The 8194-nt window shown below is 34.6% G+C and overlaps 1 pseudogene; it reads right to left on the bottom strand.

The window, feature by feature from the left end:
- Positions 1 to 6254: 6254 nt before the first annotated feature.
- Positions 6255 to 7955, bottom strand: LOC148240275 (transcription elongation factor TFIIS-like; annotated as a pseudogene).
- Between the last annotated feature and the right edge of the window lie 239 nt (positions 7956 to 8194).

The raw sequence follows: 8194 nt of genomic DNA on the forward strand, positions 1-8194 counted from the left end.
TATCTTACCAATAAATTAATTTAGCTTTTTCGTTTTCGTTTGGATGAAATCGTTTAATATGTATAAAAAATAAGATCACATATCTTTAATTCAATTATTCATAGATAATAAGGTGGCTAAGTTCACAGGATTCATGTATGAAGTCGAATCAGTCATCATTTTTTACACTATCAATTTGTTTGCTTTCTCATATGGATGAAAGGAATTTTAGAAAATTTTATTTGTTAATAAAATTACTAGTTTCAATAATATAGTTTATTTGGATTGCAAAACATACATATAAGTTGGAATTTTTATATTTTTTAACATACAATATTTTTAAAAATTTATCTCATTCATAATGTAACTCTACTCTAACATTTGAACTAACCCAAAAAAAATTATAAATTTATAAACGAATTGAACAAAATTTCTTAATTCATTATAAACCTAACTTAAGGTATCCATTAAAATAACTCAGTCTTAAATTGTATACCAATTTATCTTTAGAGCCCGTAGCATATTTATATTTGAGGAACTTCAGTCATATACAGGTCTTCAATCATATGCATGTTCATCAAGGGACGAAAGTTCATAATTTTAAAAACTAATGGCATTTCAGATTATCTGCAATTCATTTGTAAAACCACAAATATTATTCATTTACAATTTTAAACTCGAGTTTAGAGTTAGACTATCGTGCTCATGAAAAAACAACAATGTCAAATATTTGGCTCATCAAAAACACCTACTTAGGCTTTAACAAAGCTAAGGTTTTCTCCATTCAGCCCAAAGCAGAATTCAGCTACCAGTCAAGCAATGTTAGTTATTTCTCTAAATCTTTGTAGTCTTGTGATTCGAACTTTCCAAATGTCTAGAACAAGGTTAATCTAATTAACAAGAAAATTTAATACTTTGTTAATTTTCACTAAAGCTAAATACTAGTAACGCCTATCATAAAACAAAACATGCTCTACAGTATATTAGAGTGGGTGCGAACTATTTTCAGTTGAAATGAAAAATATAAGTTTTTCTTTACATTAGAATTGTGCTTATGCTAATGTGAGTATGCTAGATGATGCCAATTTATGGTACAAGAAATTTGGGCACTGCAACGTGCAATTTCTTAAGGGTCTAAATAGAAAACCCTAGTAGAAAACATGCCTTTTTTGAGTGACTTGCCCAGAGTCTGTAATGTATGTGAACTTGGGAAGTGAAGCAAGTAAGCTTTTCCAAAAAATCAAGCTTAGAGAGCCACAAAGAGACTGGAGCTGATCCACACATATGTGTGTTGTCCTATGAGTAATTTCTTTTTGCTTGGAAACAAATACTTCTATTTTTATTGATGACTTTTTAAATGTTCCATTATATATCTCTTAAAGTTTAAAATTAAAGTGTTTAAAGTGTTCAAAAAATTTAGTATGATAGTTGAAAATTAGTATGAAGAGAAGATTAAGATGTAAGATCCGCTAATAGCACCAGGTACACTAACAACAGCTTCAACAACTTTTATGAGCAGTTTGGGATTCAAGATCAGCTCAAATTTCCTTATTCCCCTTAACAAAATAGTGTAAGTAAAAGAAAAGTAAAATAATTACAGAGATGGCTATGTCTCATGTTTGGACAAAAAAATTGCCAAAAAGTTTTTGGTGCGAGGCTGTGAATGTGATTGTTTATTTGCAAAACAGGTCACCAAAAAAGCTTTGAGAGACAAGAAACTTTATGAGGCTTGGCATGGAACTATACTAACAGTGGAGCACTTGAAAATACTCGGAAGCATTTACTATGTCAACATTCTAGAGACCAGGGGTGATAAGCCAGAAGAGAAGACAAGAATTGGCATCATGTTAGGTGGCAGCAAAGTTACCAAGGGATCGTTGGTAAATGTCAAAGTAGATGAGAAATCACACTGGAAATGGGATAAAACTGAGGTTGAGGTCTCAAGAAATTGGTTTGTAGTTAGGGATGATGAAGAAACTTCCTTTGAACCTGCTAAAGAAGAGATACCAGATTTTGTTTTGAGAGGAACTAGAGGCTTGCAAGATGTTTACAAGAGGTGCAATGTTGTTTCAATGGCCTAATGGTTGGTTATTATACTTGACATCCACTAGGCCAAACATCACACATGCAGCTGGTTTACTCTCAAGATTCATGCAATCTCTGGGTGAACTACATTTCAAGGCTGGAAGAAGGTTAATGAGGTATATAAGAGGATTTCTTTACTATAAAATTTATTATGAACCTGAAGTTAAATTGAAGGGGCTCACTAATAGTGTTTAGGGAGGTTCTGTGGATGACAGAACAGCACTTATGAGCATGTTTTTCACCTTGGATCATGTGTGATAAGCTAGAACTCAAAGAAACACGAATAGTGGCACTATCTACAGCAAAGGCAGAGTATGTGGCTGCAGCAAATGTAGTGAATTAGACCATCTGGCTTATGAAGGTACTTAATAACCTTGATCAGAAGCAAAATGACCCTACAACTGTGTCTTGTAACAACAAATCAGCTGTGTCTATTACCAAGAATTCTGCGTTTTATGGCAAGACCAAATACATCAAGATTAAATATTACTTTGTGAGGAAAGTAGAGGAGGAAAAAGTCCATTTGCAGCAATGCAAGTCCGAAGAGCATCTGGCTAATATCCTATCCAAACCACATCCCAAGCACAGGTTTAAAGCTTTAAGAAAGATGATGGGCATTGTTAACAAAGATAGTGTTGAAGGGTTGGCAATTCGGCTGTCAACCAAAGAAGTTTTGTTTTATCCAAGTTTATGTATGATAACCTTGTTTTGCTATGTCAAGAAAATATTTGCAACAGAAATGAAGACTGAGTTAGGGATATTGTCATTTAAATATACATATATAATGAAGATTAACTTTTACTCGATACGAATTTTGAAAGCAATAAATCATAATCACAAGAATTAAATAGAAGATATAAAGCATAAGATTCGAAATGTTAGAAATTAAATAAACTAAACAAACTAATTTGCAACTGGTTTACTGATATATAACTTCATGACTAGTGTGGAAAATAAGCTGTAGCTTATTGCAAATCATTTCAAATTTTAACGATTTTTATTCAATAAGATTCAATTTAATAAGTTTACTACTAAAAGACTACAAATATTTCAGGCATCTTTACTACCATGTAAGCAAACATAAATCCAAGATTAATCACAATTTTATACACTTGAAACTTGAGAATATAATTCTAACTCACCCATTACAAGATCATAACTACTCTGTCTCTTCTGCAGTTTAAAATAGAATGACTTTTTCTCAACTATCTAGAATTCTATCTTTGTGTATATACCCTTAGTAAGTCATCCTTTTCCTATCAAAATGCAAATAAACTAATTATATAAAGTATACATGTAAAATTGGATTTGAACCTAACCGTTAGAAGTTTCATTTCAAGTTCTTTATATAAGGTCTGATGAAGAGTAGATTCACAAAATTCAAAAAGTTGGAAATGCAGAGAACCAGAAAAGCTCCCTTGACTGTTCAAACTCTTGAATAATGCGCTTGATTCCTATATAAGCCTTGCAAGTGTAGAGAATTTAACAAAATTTCAGAACTTGTTATAAACATAACTTACAATATCCATTAAATAAGCCTCGAGTTCTAGATCATTCTATGTTTGAAGGCTGCAGCAGACTTATATATGGAAATTCAATCATATTAATGTCAGACTTTGTTTTAACCAAACCCTCATAATCTTCTCTGCCATACTTTTCTTCTTGTCAAAGCAATTTGATGACATGATCTCTTGACATATTAACCCCCCATCTAATTGCACCATCATACCTAAGAGACAAAGAAATTTTGCCATGGACTTCTTCTTCAACCCAGGAAATTGTCCAATATAAGTCATCCGGTTGATCAAGGGGCAAAACTTCAAAATTTTGAAAAACAATAACAAACTCACTTTGACAATTAGAACCATTTTAAATTTTATCTACAATCTATTTTAAAACCACAAACACTACTGTTCTACAAATTTAAACTCGAGTTTAAAGTTACAGTAATTAGTTCGTGAAGAAGCAACAACGCAAATATTTGGCCTAAACCCTCTTCTTCATTGTGGTGCCATATGTTCTTCAAAACACTGCTGCTAAGGTTTTAGCAGTGTCAAGGTTTTCCTCCATGTCAATGTCAACCAAATGTATATACCGCTCCCACCTTCCCTTGCCCTTGAACATGGCAAATTTCCCTTGAAACATCTTTCAGAAGAGCACAAAAATATATCCCATCCATTCTCGGCATCAATATGTTAGTATATCAACGTCTCTGCTTCATACTTTCTGCTCATATATTTCTTCTCTGTTTTTCACAATTTACTGCTCCAACCTTCCCTTGCCCTTATGCATGGCAAATTTTCCTCGAAGCATCTTTGAAAGAAACACTAGAATATGTCCCCTCCATTGTCTGCATCAATAAATTAGTATTTCAACATCTCTCCTTCATACTTTCAGCTAACACATTTCTTCTTTGTTTTTCTTAATTTACTTTCATATAATGTGGGGTAATGCATACAAAGTATGTGAATCAGAGATCCGTAACGGTACTTAAGTGAAGTTTTGTAGAACTTAGTTGTGTGATTTTTACTATCACCATGGAGACAGTGAAAATCCAAAAGGTAAGAAAACAGAAAATTGAAACCTGCTTGATTCACTGAGGTCTATTCCCTCCCAACTCAGAAAAATTAAAAACTCAAACTCTTTAAGAAAGTTAGAGACGTAAAATAAATTTTATCATAATAAATACTTAAAAAAGATGTGCAGAATTCAATACTTCACGTGTAACCTACAAGAAATAAGACATAAAACAAAAAGCTATTAAAACTCAAAAAATCGATATTATATTTTCTCTTTTAAAAATAAGAAGAAACTCAAAACTAAATTTTGCAAGAGAAAATACCTCCATAACCATTTGCATCCAAAAGATAATCAGCAGAAGTATATATTTATATATATGTGTGTGTGTATAATTGATAGCAATGCTATTGCACAAGCAGCAGTAGCAGTAAAACTTGCCGATGCCACCCATTTGTTGGGTCCATGGTGTTGCCAAAATTGTTAGAACAACTCTTAAAACAAATCAACATGTTGGAGAAAATAAGCAACTACACAAATAAACATTCATGGGGACTCCTCAAAAACTCCCTAGAAAACTTTCTCATTTGGGAAATTGTGTAGGAAAAAATATTTCATAAAGGAAAATATACGCAAAGGAGCAGAACAGCGAACAATATCAATTCGACAAAACTTTCATCTCATTTCATTGAATTTTTTGAAAGAGACTCAAAGAAGCATATTCACTTATATCAAATCTCAACTCGAGACTACTAGTTGTTTTCACCTATTACATCAAATTTCATACTAACTAAGCAATACAGAATATTATTTCTTCTCCAACGGTCTAAACAATATAAGGTCGAGTTTAGAGTTATACTAAGGAGCTCATAATGTCAAATACTTGGCCTACACATTCTCTTTTATTTTGGTGCCAGAGGATCATCCAAAACACATACAAAGGCAAGGTGTCCTCCATTGAGCCCGAAGCAGAAATTGGCCACCAGTCAAGCAACATTAGTTATTTCTCTCAATTTTTGTGATTATGTGATCCAAACTTTTCCAATATTTTGAACAAGCTTAATCTAATTAACCAAAGAAATTTAACACTTTAAGAAATGTGAAACCAGGACATCATGATTGTTTAAATGAGATGCAAAAGCATACCCGCAGCTATGACACCTGAATCAGGTTTTAGCAGCACCAAACAAGCACAAACAGAAAACTGGCAGGTACACATTAAAAATAATAATGAAAGAAACAATTAAAAGGATTTTTCATTTTCATGAAGAAAGTAAAAACGTGAGTGATAAACAAATATAAATTTAAGGGACCAAAAGGGATTACTCACACCAACATTGATTCTTGCTGGTGGAGCTGCAAATCATGAATATCATCAAACATGCCTTAAATATTTCTCCCAAATGCCCTCAAAATTTCTTGAAGGACTATATCTTTCTTTCTCATCTTTAACAATGTTACATAATTACTCTCAAGACTCCATCAAAGACAAAAAAACAACTAACAACTATAAAATTCCACTGCAGAGTTACCACCAATCAAGGATCCATCCGTGGGGATTCCCTCAATTCATCCCCTAGAAAAATTCCTCATTCGAAAAATTGTTGCTATGTACATTAGATGCCTAGAAGAACAATCCATAAAAGAAAATAGAAGCAGAGAAGCACAAAATGAAAAATTTTAAATCAGCAAAATGTTCATCTCATTACATTGAATTTTTCAAAGAGGCTCAAAGAGCCATATTCACTTACATCAAATTTCAACAGGACTCTAACAGCGGTACTCACCTATTACATCAAATTTCTACCCAACGAAGCAATACAGGATATTACTTCTTTTCCAATGGTTGAAACAAATCAATATGAAGCATTACATTCAGATAATTGATGTATCAAATTCTCTTCCCTAAGTGCAGCCCTCTTTCTTATCTCACTCATCTCAAGCTTAAGTCGATCGCTTGCCATCTCCTCACTTTTCATCTTGATCAGCTCAGCAGGTTTGATATCTCCACAAAGATCCTTTCTCCTCAAGTCTGGATTTTTTGCATCCTTCATGTTGAACAGAATTGACCTGTACTTCATCTTTTGATTACCAATGCAAGTACCCATCTGAGTAAACATCTCAGACTCAACCATTGCAGCAACCTCAACAGGATCCCTCAAACACATATTGTTTCCAACCTTTCCCCTAGATTCTGATGCCACCTTTGAGAAGGCTTCTTCAAGCATGGCCCTGACTTTTTTCCTTGATGCATCTTCCTCTTTCTGAGATGAAGGTTGAACAGGAGTTTGCAATGGCATCTTGAGGCGAATGATGAGCCCTTCGTTCGAAGCTTTGGGGGACTCTACCATCTTCAGAGATGAGGGTTGAAGAGGAGGCAACTTTGAAACATTGTCAGAACTCCGTTGAGCAGTAGGCGCAGGTCGCAACTTGATGCGAATGATACCGGGCCGCGTCGAACGTTTTGAGAGTTCGACCTCTCTCTTCTTCCACACATCGATAAGCCGAGAAGCTGCAGAGCATATCTTTCGGCTCTTGTGCTTGCAGAGATTTTGAAGCTTCTTGTAGAGGTTGTGGTTGTTGATGAGCTCATTGTTTAAGGGACAGGTTTCAAGCTTTTTCAACATTCAACGCATCTGGAAATCTCAGATGAACCCCGAAGAATACCCTTTATGTTTGCAGAATCGGCGGCTTTCTTGGCAGCTGCAAGAATCTCCAGTGTTTCATCCATCTTGAAATCTTTCTCGCAGGCAATAGAGAATCTGTAGAAGGAAAGGTTTCAACGGTTTGTTTGGAAGAGAGAAACGCTGAAAGAAAACAGAGACTGAATCTCTCTTCTTCTTATCACAGAAGCAAGGAAAGGAAAGCGATTTGCAGAAGAATGAAAACAATGGAAGGAAAGGCAGAGAATGTCTTTTATTCCGAAAAAAGAACGGAGACAAACTGTTAATCCCTTCTCTCGGTTTGGAACAGAAAAGGCCTAAAAGAAAACACAGAGGTTGAATCTCTCTTTTTCTTACCACAGAAGCAAGGAAAGGGAACCGATTTGCAGAAGAATGAAAAAAACGGAAGAAAACCCAGAGAGTCTCTTCTTCTTATTCTTGAAAACAAGAACGGAAACAATCAGTGAATATCTTCTTTGGATTTCCGCTTCCGATCCTTCTTCTTTCTTAGAAACAGAGACTCTTCTTTTCCTCGTCGGATCAGGAAAACAGAGTTTAAATTTTGAAGTGAATTTCCTAGTATGTCCTCGACTTACCGTTACTTACCTGCGTTGCAATCTCGGGTCGGGTCTTAGCTGTTGCACCCCGCGCCATTTACAGTTAGATTAAGCATTTTCCCATGTCCATGCCCAGGCCCAAGCCCACACCCATAAACAGGCCCGGTCTCCGACCCAGGCTCAAAACCAGATCCAAGCCCAGGCCCAGACCAAGACCCAGACCCAGGCCCAGACCCAGGTCCATACTTGTCTTCCATTTATTAATATACATATATATATATATATATGTATATATTCCTCTTAAGCTGAAAAAAGAATCAATGCTAAAATAAAATAAATATGACAAAATACAAATTATGTTTGAAATGAAAATTTTAATTAATTAAAAATTAT

This window comes from Carica papaya, chromosome 9 (genome assembly GCF_054855325.1).
Source record: "Carica papaya isolate Zhongbai chromosome 9, ASM5485532v1, whole genome shotgun sequence".
NCBI lineage: Eukaryota > Viridiplantae > Streptophyta > Magnoliopsida > Brassicales > Caricaceae > Carica > Carica papaya.